Genomic DNA, 14,919 nt, shown 5'->3' with positions numbered 1-14,919 from the left:
CGTCTCTTTAGGCAGACTTGGTATAATCCAAAATTCAGAATGATTGCTGAAAGTTTGTTTCAAAGATGCTTGGTCTGCCAGCAATTTAATCCAAACAGAAAAACTGATGTAAGTTTGGGAACCATACGACGGGAGGGTGGCCCATTTACAAGAGTCCAGATGGATTTTATTGAATTACCTCCATGTAACAGACTTAGATATGTTCTTGTGATAATCTGTTTGTTCTCTCGATGGGTAGAAGCTTTCCCCACGAGAAGAAATGATAGAATAACTGTTGCTAAACTGTTCTTACGTGAGATAATACCACGTTTCGGGTTCCCGGTCACGATTGAATCGGACAGAGGCCCGCATTTCCAAAATGATTTACTTCAGATGATATGCGAAGCTCTGGACATTCGCCGGAGACTACAATGTGCATATAGACCTGAGGCTTCTGGAGTAGTTGAACAGGTAAATGGAACGATTAAAAACAGAATTGCAAAAATGTGTTTGGCAACAGGAATGAAGTGGTCTGACGCCTTGCCACTTGTGTTGATGACATTGAGAAGCATACCTGACAGAAAAACTGGATTAAGCTCTCACGAAATTTTGATGGGTAGAGTGATGAGGCAGGCTTTTGTACCAGTTAATAGGTTGCTAGCTATAAATGATGACATCATACTGGATTATTGCAAAAACCTGTCTGATGTGGTAACTTCTGTACTCCACCAGGTGGGAACTGAATCAAATGCCAAAGAGAAAACTCCAGCTCATGATCTAGTCCCTGGGGACTGGGTAAGAGTGAAAGTTCATCGCAGAAGAAATTGTTTGGTACCAAGGTGGCAAAGACCACACCAGGTGATCTTGATCAGCAATACTGCAGTTAAGTGTGCTGGATTGAAGAGGTGGGTTCATGCTAGTCACACCATTTGTGTGCCTGAACCTGAATACCCATACGACGGTGAAAGTACAACTGACCCTGATTCTGAAGGTGAACCAGAAAAGGATCCAGATACTAAAGATCGACAAGAACGTCGACATCTGGAAGTATCAGAAGCCAGTCCTGCTTCTGAAGGTGAAGGTGAAAGGAAGATTATTGAAATACCAGATTCAGAAGATCAACTTGAAGATCGAGAATCGGTAAAGGCAAGCACCAGTAAAGACGCAAAAGGAAGTGAAGAGAGAGCTATAGAAAAGGAGAAAGCTGAAACGCAAACTGAAAACTCTGGAAGTAGGAACGGAGATCCTGAAACTGGGGAAGAGGAAGTAACTCACGATAAGGATGATATTCCAGGTACCAGTTATGAAAGAGTTCCTGACAGAGTAACAGTAGAGAAAACTAAGACTGATGAAGACAAAAATATTGTGAAAATCATAATAAACGATACAGTAGAAGATAGCGAAAGTGAAACTGATGACAGTGCAGATGAGACTCCATTAAGGAAAAGCGCAAGAAAAAGAGCTTGGAGAGTGGAGCATAACACTGTAGAACCAAAGACTAAGAAAGTCTGTAAAGGAGACAATTGGCCTAAAGGAGCAGGAGGATTGAAATTCAAAATAGTTAATACAACAAAGGAACAATAAGAGCAAGTAAATGAAATTACCAGTCAGAAAGAGACACTGGGCAAGAAAATAGAGACAATACAAAGGCTGAAAAGAGTAAGACGTCCAAATCAGAGGTACAAGACACCTGAGAGGACTTATGTAGTTCTTCCACCTATTGTTGAAGTCAATAGTAGTCAAGAAAACCTATACGACCCAAAGCCAATTGGGAAAAGTGAGAAAAGAAGTCAATTAAGAAATGGAAAGTTAGGTGCTCAAAGTATATGATATTAAAGTAAAAAGTCCAGAAGTCCTGTGAGACGGTTTTATAAATATAAAAGAGGTCAGAGCTGACACAAGGTTGAAGAAAACTTGTTAGAAAATTAATTATAGCAATATTTAGAATAGAAATTGACACAAGGTCGAAGAAAATTTGTTAGGGGTTGTGTGAGTTGAAAATTATAAGTGACACAAGGTCGAAGAAACAGTGTTAGAGAAAATGGCAATGAAGAATCGCAAGACAAAATGTTCTATTTTTAGAAAATGGGGTAGGTGTTGCTCTATACATATGGGGTTATTGACTATATTATGGATAATTTTAGCTATTGTGATTCCTTTTCAAACTCATTTAACAAAATTGAAATCGAATGTGAGTACCAGTAAGCCAAATGAGAAAGAAAATGTACATGAAACAAATGTGTATAAGCCTGAGTTGCATCAAGATAAGTCAATTAGTGACTTCACCAAGAATACTTTTTTAAAGTTATTGCTTGAGTACATTAAGACTATGAATGTTGATGACTGTTATGTTTGTGTAAAGTTGCCAGCATCAGTGTCAGAAGGGGTGACCTGTCATCACTTTCCTCTTACTTATGGAGTTACTTGTAGTATAATATCAAGCTTGTTTTACAAGACTGGAAAATTGGAGTATCAATCTTCTAATGTGGATGAGATATTTGCAAAGTTGAAGATCGATGCCAAATTAAACAAAAGGAGACATGCAGAAGTGATGGGAGAATATTTTATAGAAGTTGATCAGTTAACACATGAGTATGCATTTAATAATAATTTGACCTGAAAAATGAGAATTGAAGAGAAAACGTTTTTGAATATGGTTGAGGAAAGGAGAGTTGCTTATAAAAGAAAAGAAAAGATGAAACATGCAAAATCAAAACATTATACATTTGATGATGAGAATATTGAAGATAAAAATGTGAATGTGGCATTAAATATAGATGCACCAATGTTGGGACAATTGTGTATCAGAAGAGATAATTCAATATATGACAATTATTTTGTGGGTGCAAGTCAATGTGAAGACACTTATAGAATTTTAGGAGGTTGGGGATTTAAAGGGGGAAATGATCCTGTTTTCCCTGGAATTTATTTCATATGTGGGAATAAAGCTTATTATAGGCTGCCTGACCACTGGTATGGGACATGTTATGTAGGTTTGGTCTTTCCTAAAATTTTCCATGTAGATAGAGGTACTAATGGAAAGCATGAGATAGGTAAGGTCCTAAGTAGAAAAAGAAGAGAAACTGTGTTAGAAATTATAGGTGACGTATTTGGAGCACTGATACCAGCAGTGGGAATTTCGTTCAATGCAAATAGAATCAGAAAATTGTCCACAATTGTTGATAAATTGTCAACAGATACCGCAGGAGGATTCCTAATGGTAGACACTGAAATGATTGCTATGAGAGCTATGGTTATGCAAAATCGACTTGCCCTTGATATAATTTTAGCAAAAGAGGGAGGAGTCTGTGAAATTTTGAAAGTTCAACATTGTTGTACTTATATTCCAGACAAAAGTCAGAATATTGAAAAGTATATTATAAATATTACAGATTTGCATAAGGAAATTGAACCACTGGAGGTTGAAGGTGTCCTTGTAAGGTTGGGTAAAAGTTTCTCAGCAATTAAACATTGGTTTCAAGAAATAGGTAGTTCAATTATAGGTAAAATACTAATTCAAATAACAGTTATAGTGATAGTGATTTTCTTTATAAGGTTAGGTTGTATATATAAAGTTAGAAGAGATTTTAGAAAAGTGATGAAAAAAAGGTATGAAGAAAGATTGGCAAGGATAAGAGAAAAGAATGAGATAGAAATGGAAGAAAATAAAGATAAAGTTTTCAAAAATTCAAGAGAAAAAGAGACATAAGTATAGATGTCATTAATAAAAAGAAGTTGAAACATGTTCTGTTAAGTTTTTCAAAATTTTGAGGGTTATTTGGTAATAAATCACCAGGGGCCAGATGTAGGTAGAACTTATTTACCGATTCTTAATTACCTAATTTTACCGATTCGGTAATTAAGAATCGGTAAATAAGAAGGGGGGTATGTAGGAACATCCAGATGTTCCATTTACCGAATCGGTAAATATCTGTATTTACCGATTCGGTAAATACCGACCGGTAATGCTCCATTCATTCTCGGTAAATACCGATTTTGACAAGGGTGCAGGGGGCGTCACTTTGACACCCTCTAACACCCCCAAAAAAGGTTCGGGGGCCATGTGGCAGGCATACCTGCCCTAAGGGCAGGTCTGCCTGTCATATGGCACAGGTGTGCATGCACATATGTGCATGCACACCTGAATCAATATTTTACCATCAAATTGAATTTGATGGTAAAATACCGAATTTGTAGGGCTTGTGGGACTCAGAAGAGTCCCACCTACATCTCAATTTTACCGATTCTGTAAAAATACCGGTCGGTAAATTTACCGACCGGTATATTTACCGGATCGGTAAAATTACCGAAATGGCCTGTTTCCTGCCCCCTACATCTCAAAAGCCAAATACCGGTCGGTAACGGCCGAATTCGGCCGTTACCGACCGGTATTTGGCTACCTACATCTGGCCCCAGATGAGGGAATTGATGGAGCGAGGTGGCAAACGCAAAATTTTGTGTACCCCTCGTGAAGTTAATGTCCCATAACAATAACATTGACTGATTGCATGTTTTTCAAAATTAACCAACCATAGAGTAAAGTGCAGACATTATTTTTTATTTTTACACATTGGGAGAACTAATGTTGCTTGCATGTTGCAAAAATAAACCCAGCTAATATGTATTGTTATCGTATTGTGAACTAATGTGCAGCTTATTTGTAAACAAACGCAATTTAAATGTGCTTTTTGTATTCATTTATGTGATGGAGAGGTCGAATTGTAAGTATAAAAAGCATTTATGTGGCTTATGTGCTAGGTAACAACTAATTGGGAAACATTAGTAAGGTGGGAGGTAAACAGAATGGGTTTAAATTCATAAATTAACATGAATCTGTGTTTGTTTCTATGATAGTTCCAAAAGTGGCCTCTGAGGCCTGTGCAAAAATGGCTGCCTGGGTAAAACTGTGAGCAAGAGCTGGATAGCACAGGCGCGCCAAAACCTGCAAGTCAGAGTGAACTGCCTGTGCTTGAGGAGGTTCATGGCTTTTGTGGTCTGGAACCTAGGATGTGTGCCAAGCAAAGATGATGTCGTGCTCAGAGCCTGGGAAGAAATATTAATGTTGCCACTAAAGGAAATGCCTAGGCCAAAGACTGTCCTAAAACAAAGCCCCTTTATTTTCTCACTAACACTTTGAGAATTGAATGCTGTAATGGTGAGATAATGCTCACCCACCCCGAAATTGTCCAATGAACAACCGAATAAGAAACGTTAGATACTTTTTAGATAGATTAAGTTAGGGAATTAAGGTATAAAAACCCCTGGATTTGTCTAGTTGGGGTCGCTTTTTCCATATCCATTGGAGATGCTGCCCGATTGCTGACCGATTCCTGGATGTAAGACTCTTATGAATTTATTTGTTTGCTTTGCAGGATTATAGGATAAGATGAGGGTGTTAGTTAGGAATATTAGGAGAGGATGACTTTAGAACTATTTGTTCTTTGCTAATTCTAACTGTCTTCTAAAATAAAGCGATTTTTCTTGTGCTCAAATAAAATGATCATTATGAAATAAAGTTTAAGATTTTACTGAATAAAGATTTATTAAAGCCTAAAATGTCAGACATGTTAATGCTTTGACTTTAAATAAAAGAGAAATGAAGAAGTAAGAGCTGGTCTTTGAATTCTTCCTACGCCTAATTTTCATTCTAACAGATCCATTGCCATTATGGTGGTGTATCTGAATAATTTAAGTCTGAATAAAACCATGGTAAATTGTCTTTAAATCTGCAGGTGTAATAATAATAGTTAAATAGGTTTAGATGCTCCACCTAAATGTTACAGTGTTTCTCTGCCGTGATTCACGAGAGCCTTGAAGCCAAGTGTAAGTGAACAGGATAATGCACAGTGTTATGGGCCCCACTGAAGCATGATTTGTGTATTTTAAGGTTTCAGGGAAATGGTGAGTATTGATTAGAAATGACTGGAGCCACGCTGTAGCAATACTTCACATAATACACACCTGAACCACCTCTCAGGTGAGGAGTTAATCCTCTTGCAACCCTATTCCCTTCCATTACTTTACACTAACATTTTGGCTGCATGGACCCAAGATAGACACACTAGTCTCATGGTGTAAGGGGGTATGCATTGTCACAGTCAGGATGGGCATGGTTCAAATGTCCATGCATAACTTTCTGCTCCAGTCCAGGTTTTTTGCTTTTTATTGTGGGACTTGTAGTCCTGGTCACTCATGTTCTACATTCAACTCAAAGTCTCAGTATACAAAGGTGAACCTGGATTGGGGAAGCACATCACGCATGGACCGGGCAAATTTGAGAGAGCTGGACTGGGCTGTACACAATATAACTGGGCAGTATGACTTACATTTATGTGATGTATGCATTAACATGTGAGAGATGCCTGCCCTTTTCCTTGAACACAGTGCAGTGCAGCTCATGAATGTAGCTTGCTGCTCTGCAATGCATGTCATTTCTATTCATATTGTCCCTTGTTGCCACTTACCCTGGAGATTTCCCTGGTTCTCGAACTCAGCACTGTCCTGTCCAGCAACTCCTGCCACCAACACTGCTGGTATGACTGATGCACTTGCTCCTCCAATGGGTCCAGTACCTTCGGGTTCTCCGGTCCTCCTCCTCCAGGCCACATGGCTGGCTTAAGTTTCCTGGCCAGTTTCTCCTTGGTCCTGCACTTCTTGCACTCTGACACTGTCTTTAATTTCTACACTATGGACTACTAGATGACTTCTTTCTTCCCTATTGCCAATTCTAAGATGACAAAGAGATTATGTTCATTCTTTCTCACATTTATTAAAGTTTGGTTCTCCTCCTCACTGTAATTACTCTTCCCCTGCGGTATGTCTGGACATCCTGACTGGTGTTGGTGTTGTTGCCCTCACTGATGCTGCCTTCTGCCTGCTCCATTACGATTCACCTCTAGACTGGACTTAATTGAATAGCAACCTTTTCATCACCTAAAAGGCTCACCCTCCATGCGGCCTCCGTAAACATTTTACCCTCCTTTGGAAGCACTGTTAATTCTCTGATCTATGAACGTAGTACAAGCCATCTCCCTTACTGTTAATCTTCACTCTCCTCTCGCTAATTTGTACACATGGTCTACTTTAAAGATAATGTCCCTCTGTAACTAGTGCAGACGATCCTTCTCCACCTCCACGCCCGTAGGGCAATCGGGAGTCTGGATACTTGGTCATCTTATATGACATTGTCCTCTTATAACTAGTGCGGCCCAATTTTTCGCCCCCTTGTCACAATTGATTAATCTCTGATTCACGTGTGCATTATTATTATTAACCATTCGTGTCCCTTACTATTTCTATGCTTTCCTCCCTTTTACCCTCTTCTAGGCAATAGAGGCTTATAAATATTAGGCTATATTCAATGTCCTGATGATGATCCCCAGGATTACGTAGTGGGATCGAAACGCCGTCGACCTTTTTGTGCACCCTATACAGAACGTATACTATGTCATGTATATGTAAAGTTGCATCTTTGAATTTTCCGTCTCATTGTATACTACAGAAACTCACAGCTTTTGCCTAATAGCCCTGTTCTGTTCCTTGTTTCCTCACTGTACAAATCTGTATGTGCTTGGGTGCAGGCTTGTGCCCCACTACGTTGAACTGTTGAAGGAATCCCTGTTTTCATTTTTGTCCTTTGATTCCTGATTAAGTAAAGATTGAGACCTCTGTCCGGCTGGACATGTCAAACTAATATAGTTCCCTTGTGTCTATATTCGTTGTGGTTGAAAACATTCTTTTGCATGGGACCACTGTTGTTTCAAATAATCATGTTTCCCGAGGTCCTGTGTTGACTCGTTCGGGTTCCCTTGTTGTCCTTTAAAACATGCTCCATTTCTTCCAGCAGATGTGTTGGAACATTTTTTACCCAATGTGTTGCTTTCTGAGGGATTTTTGACATATGACGCCCTCATACAAAAGTAAGACTGGTTTCTAAAGCTTTTCGAGCAGTAGAAATAAAATAGGTGAAAGCATACGTCCAAGAAGTGTAGGAAATGCCTCACAAGGATTACAGTGTAACACGGTTACATCACCACACAATTGTCTGAAACTGTGTTTTTAACATGTGCAATAGTAAGTCCCTTAAGTTCATAGCCACACTTCCTTCCTTTCATTTACCTCCGTGCGCAAAGTGACTACTGCATATGTCTATGTCACTAAGATCACGTGCTTCATCCCATAATGCACTATTCATATTTTCGGCATTTGTGGGTTGATAAATAAGAACCAAAGAGGCTAGAAATAGTGACATGTAATATTGAAATCCAAATTAAAATGTCCGGTTCTGATTTTTTACATAATTCGCTGTTATTGTCAATTTTTCCTTAATGTCTCTATTTTACTTTTATAGCTTATGATTTCCATTTCAAAAACACACATTTAGGGATTCGCACTTCTATATCGTTTGGGGAAGGGAATTCTTTGATTATTCTGCTCGTATATCATGGCGTCTTTCAGCCAGAGAGGCAAAAAATCAGACTGTACCATCAATAATACAGAGAAAGGATTTCTAATCACCTGACATATGATGTATTATTTATCTCCACAGTATTGATTAGCCCGATAGCTTATGAGTGGTTGAGCGAAGAACAGCATTGAATGAGTTATGAAATGACAAAAATGTACTACGTGGCCAAATCAGCCAAGGCTTAAATTTATTTTTGTATGCATTTCCCTGGATAGTAAGAAGTCGTCGAGGAAGAATTTTATTGGTGACAGAGGACTAGATAAACAGGATTAAAAGGGAAACACGCAGTAGCGTAGCAAAATTATGATGCTTTCTATTCTACGATAAAAAAAGTGTTTACAATTTAGAGGAAACACACAAGCACACACTTACACATTTATGTATTGCCACAGATTTTCTTAAATACGCCTCCCTTCGCCACTTTGGAAATGCATGGCTGCACCATATTATCAAAGATAGGGTACAGCCTGGCGTTTCCTCCTGCGATGGAGCTAAGTCTCACGACTTAACGCCAACGCTGGCGCAAGGGTGTCTGCGAGCAGGGAGGTTTGTTTAAGTACAGGAAGGTGTCCCTTCCTGCACATAAACAAACCTAAAAAACAAGTTTGTAACTTTCCTGGGTGCTGCTTCTGCCACCTATTATCATCACCTTTAATAATAGGTGGCCGCGTCGAATTTGCTGGGTGTTGCCATGGAGCGCCCACCTCAACACCCACTGCACGCCCCTTTAACGCTAAATTTAGCCTGAAAGGACACTATTATCAAGGCAGCGTTAAGCCTCTTAACGCGGCTTTAAGTCATGTTAAGTGGCTTAACGATGCCTTGATAATAGGGAGCTGACCCTATCTCCACCACAACGTCACAAAAAGTGACGCAGTGGTGGCTATAGGGGCTTGATAATATGCCCCTTTATTCGATTTACAATCAAGGTAAACCAACATTGCATCAATTTATGACATAATTTGAAATTCATCAACATAATATGCAATCTCTAATAAAAGGTTAAAACACAGGTTCATAGTTTAGAATCTCAAGGTGAGTCAATCGCTTTCTTTCTTGCAGAGCCCCTAATATAAAAAATAAATGCAGCTGAACAAATTTGCAAATCTTTCCATTTACATAGACATAAAAAGCGGTTTAAAAAATGTTTCCTTTTTCTCTCATAAAATATGCAAAAAAGATAAGGTGCAAAGTAGATTGTTTGGATTTTCCACTGGTTTCTAGTAGGAATGGACACCATGATATGCACTGTTTCTAACCGAAGATGAGTCTATGATGATGTACGTTTGGCACCATTAACAACTATGGGGCATATTAGCAAGAACCTCGATGAAATTATTGACGTTTTAGCGGCAGGAAACTGCCGCTAAAACGGCGATAATGAGCTTGCTAATATGTGTTATAGAATTCCAATAGAAGCCCAGGTTAGATGTGCAGGACATCTAACCTGGGCTTCTATTGGAATTCTATAATGCTTATTAGCAAGCCCATTATCGCCGTTTTAGGGGCAGTTTCCTGCTGCTAAACAGCAATCATTTTAACGAGGTTCATTTCATGGATTTAATTTATTATTTTGCATTCCTTGAGGAGTCTTTGTAGCGGGTGAACTAGGGCGCATATTAGCAAGAACGTCGTTAAAATTATCGCTGTGTCAGCCTCGGGAAACTGCCGCTAAAACAGCGATAATGGGCTTGCTAATATGCGATATAGAATTCCAATAGAAGCCCAGGTTAGATGTCCTGGACATCTAACCTGGGCTTCTTATTAGAATTCTATAATGCATATTAGCAAGCCCATTATCACCATTTTAACGGCAGTTTCCTGCGGCTAAAATGGCGATAATTTCAACGAGGTTCTTGCTAATATGCCCCTGAATTTTTTGTTCTTTTTTTAGAGAACTGTGTTATTGATTGTGACATTTCAAATAAAACGAGATCCTTTAACATACTTTAATCCTCCCAGATGGGCCTTGTCCATGGGATGTTTTTCAGATTATCAAGAGACAAACAGTCCGTAATAATGGCTTTAGTGAATGAGGTGTCCACCTTACTCCATACACCGTGCAATAGAAGAATAGGCTTCCAATATAAAATGTCCTCAATAAACGTAATTCCCAATTACTTTTGACCAATAATTGAGTGGATTTTTGGATGGTGAGGAGAAGCACTGCTGCAATTGGTTTATTTCCTAGATTTAATGCAAACCTGAACACCCCTCAATTGAGTGCATCATATTTGCATGGCACAATCCTTTATGTTTATTCCAGGCATCGCAGGGAGTAAATCTCAGGCAGGAGAAGGATGTAACTCTCTCTAGGAGTATACCTTTAATGTGATGCAGGCGAATCCTAGGTATTCCCTTGCCACAATTTATAGTGAAGGTCTTTTTAAAATTTGCCTATAGGCCTATATTCTCCATATATGATGTAAAACGATTAAAAGGTTTGTGCAGCTCATTTGCAGTCCAGGATAGCATGGCCCCATCGTCTGCATACAATACACTGAGATAGATTGAGTACCTTCTCTGGAGAGTTTACATGTAACGACTAAATCTTTCTGTTCACTCCATTGATATAGAGGGGAAAAGGAACTGTGGCAATACACATCCTTGCCTCACCACCCTTATAACCCTAAATCTCCAAGTGCATTCTCTGTTTGACCCATAACGTACCTTGGCAGTAAGTTTACTATCCATTAGGGCTAAACAGAAAATAATATCCTCAGGTAAGACCATTGATAACATGATTTGCCATATTTTGCCAAGATTGATCAAATCAAAAGCACTAGTCAGAGCCATAAAGCAAATGACCCATCTTAGCCCTAGTTTATTTGCCTATTTTAAGATTTAAATTCAGACACAGATCTACAGTACCAACACCCCTCCTGAACCTATATTATAATACTCTTCAGCCAATAATTCCAATCTATCCAAGAATACTCTTCCCATAATTTTTGCAGAAGAGCCCAATAGTGATATCGGTCGATCACACTTAGGATCGCTTTTGTTACCGTTTTATCATTGTTACTATTATGGAGTCAGTTCTGTTCATAACCATAGTTCCTGCTTTTCATGGTCAGTGTGGAAAGTACCTACCACATATGTCTATGTCACCGAGATCACGTGTTTTATCCTGTAATGCAATATTCATATTTTCGGCTTTCGTGGGTTGATACATGAGAACCAAAGGGGCTGGGAATAGTGACATGTAATATTGAAATCCAAACTAAAAGGTCAGGTTCTGATTTATTATATAATTCGCCGTTATTGTCAATTTTTCCTGAATGTCTCTATTTTACTTTTATAGTTTATGATTCTAGGGAAGTGTAAGAGATATATTGTGTCGCTTTTAAAATTAAAGCCAAGATGGGAGCCCACAAGTCAAATGTACATTTGTACATGTCCATAGGCACCCCATCTGGTCCTGCGGCCTTCCTTTTTAACCTTTTGTTAATGGCCATGGATACTTCTTACAGGGTAGCAATGATATGACTCACCCAGGAATGTAAAGGCATAAAATCGCGCTTGGTATCCCAATTATTTGATGTATTAAAAGTCAAAGTGCAGTGTTCAACCCAATCTTTTGCCAAAACGAACAATTCTAATTTTGAAGTCGAATTATCCCTAAGGAATGGCATATTAATTGCCTTCCGAAAGACTGAGCAATTATTAGTCTCAACTGCAGTCACTTAAGGGCATATTAGCAAGAACCTTGTTACAATTATCGCCGTTTTAGCGGCAGGAAACTGCAGCTAAAACGGCGATAATTGGCTTGCTAATATCCATTATAGAATTCCAATAGAAGCCCTGGTTAGATATCCTGCACATCTAACCTGGGCTTCTATTCAAATTCTATAACGCATATTAGTAAGCCCATTATCGCCGTTTTAGCGGCAGTTTCCTGCCACTAAAACGGCGATAATTTTAACGAGGTTCTTGATAATATGCCCCTAAGTTTTTCCAGGCCATAGTTTGCAATTCTTTTTATCTCTTTTCTATCCCCTGTTTATAGCCCAGTCTAAGTTGTCGTATTGCTTCCTTATACGTTGACTTTGTGAGTAGTAGTTCCCTTAAATGCCTACACAATGTTGTACAGTTATGGTCAAACCAACCTTTCATATGAGGGCTGTTTTAAGATCCTCTGCCTCCATTAGTGTTCCTTGATAATTGACAACCACTGGATTAACTTAATAACTCATGAGCTACCTTTATGTTAGTACATTCGACCATTCGAAGAGGTTTACCTTCTACGTGCCGAACCGCCCTTTGCGATCGGCCTCATTCCGCCGGATTATTACCCCGCGCTTCCGCAGAGCTCGCTTGGGAGGCCAGTCTCTTTCTGTTAAAGCCACTGTTGCCTGGAACTCGCTTCCCCCAGATCTGCAACTTATCCAAGAGTTTCTACTCTTTAAAAAGCACCTGAAAACACATCTTTTCAGTCAGGCCAAGTAATGTTCTTTTCGCTTCTGACCCCAGCCAACTCCCGCGTCAGGACACTCCTGAGTATTGGTGCGTGCTATAAATCCATTATAACATTATAACATAACATGTGATCTGTACAGGTAAGAAACTCCTCTTTATTATTAGTTATTAGATTTGACATGACCTTAGATGGATCTACACTTCACCATTTTAAGCTAACAGTGTTTTTTCATACTACATCTACAATCTCATGGATGCTTCAATCTATAATTTTCCTACTATTTAAATGTATGATTTCACATTATGGATTATGATCACTAATAGTATTCTGAATGACAGTATATTTTTCAAGTATGCAAAGGGTGTTCATCGATGTTAAAATATAATCAATTGTGCTCGTTAGGTCCCTTCCAAAAAATGTAGGTATTGTATGCATATCTAGAGTGTGATCCATTGCTAACAGGTGCATCTTATATTTATATATATTTATATAACAATCCATTCAAAATGCATGCATAGTTTTGATAAAAATGTGAGGGTCCTTCTCTGTGTACATCTGCAATACGACATAGTTCACTATGCAATAGAGTGGACTAATTCATTTTAAAAAGTCCCTTACTTACATAAAATAGTGGTCCAAGAACCCCGCACTAAGACAGTGATCAGGTTCCCCTTTAGGTCAATCCCAACCTCTGCACATTTAATATCAAATTTGTTGTTATAAAAATATATAATTAATAAGTCAGGATTACCCCTGATAGCAATACAAATTGATAGAATGGGGAGCCTACATACATCTTTTTTTACTTTAACCATATGTAGAGTTGAAATCAAAGTGACCATCCCATCTTTAGCCCTTTTTGAGCTTGAGGGTTTTGCTGGAGTACAAGCTTATAAAAAGCCCTCTACCTAAATTGTGTCTGTGGACCACGTTTCTTGAATGCATATAATATGTGATGTGTGCATATGTTTTATCCATTCAGGGGTAGATACCTCATTTAATAGACCACTATATTTCATTAAAACAACATCAGTGTAGTTTCACTCAGAATAATGTGTGTTTCTGTACATGGTATCTTGCACAATATTCATTTTGCTTGTTTCCTTATTATGATAACATTATCGCCAGTGTAAAGTAGAATAGTCGACTGGTGATAAGGTTTGCTAAGTCAATCCATTTCATTTAAGTCTGGTAATGGTGCAAATCTGGTAGATAAGGCAATATTTCCTCAGTTCCCGCCACTTAACATCCCAGTGTTGTGTAGATTTACCTTGACGTCTAAAAAATCATCAGGTTTATAAAAATATTCCAGAGGGACAACTGCAAATGCGTTCCTCTTAAAATTATCTCCAGTTTTTGTTATGGATAGCACTGCTAATACCAGTTTAGCAACAGCAGGTGTTTGACATTTTCTCCTATGCAATCACCTTCACATGTTTTTGGACTTCCCCAAAGCATACCACTCTCCTCACCATTATGATATCATTGCACCGATTGAGAGTATTAGAGTGTAAGATGTTTAACAATTCTCAGGCACAATCGAGTTAGGTGGTGGTATCCCCTTTAAAATTACTACATAGGAGGCTGCTTCGGGAGTTGGTGAAAGCCATATTTGGTGCAAGGCTTAGGACCCTAAATTGAAGTGTATTTAAAGACAACAAGGGCACCCAAAAAAGTCAGCAAGGGAACTTGGGAGTAGATTTTTTTAAACAACAGTGGTCCATTACAAGCTCTGGATTGGAACGTAATAAATATAGACTCAATCGTTTCTATATTGAGTTAACATGTCCAGCCGGGCAGATGTCTAATATTTACTCATTAGACAGTGTAAGAACAATTTCAACAACAATTTACAAGGTGGGGCACAAGCCTATACCCTACTTAACATTCACAAGACGTACAGTTCGAAAATGCAAAACACAAAGGGCTTTATAGGCAAACCTTACGGTTCTGTTAATTGTACATTTCCAATTGTCATACAGAACAATGCTAGCACCTTTACATTCTCAATGACATCTAGGTTTATAACTGTATAAGGTGCACAGTTGTTGTC

The sequence above is a fragment of the Lissotriton helveticus genome, chromosome 8, assembly GCF_964261635.1.
Source record: "Lissotriton helveticus chromosome 8, aLisHel1.1, whole genome shotgun sequence".
Classification (NCBI taxonomy): Eukaryota; Metazoa; Chordata; class Amphibia; order Caudata; family Salamandridae; genus Lissotriton; species Lissotriton helveticus.
This window is presented reverse-complemented; position numbering follows the sequence as displayed.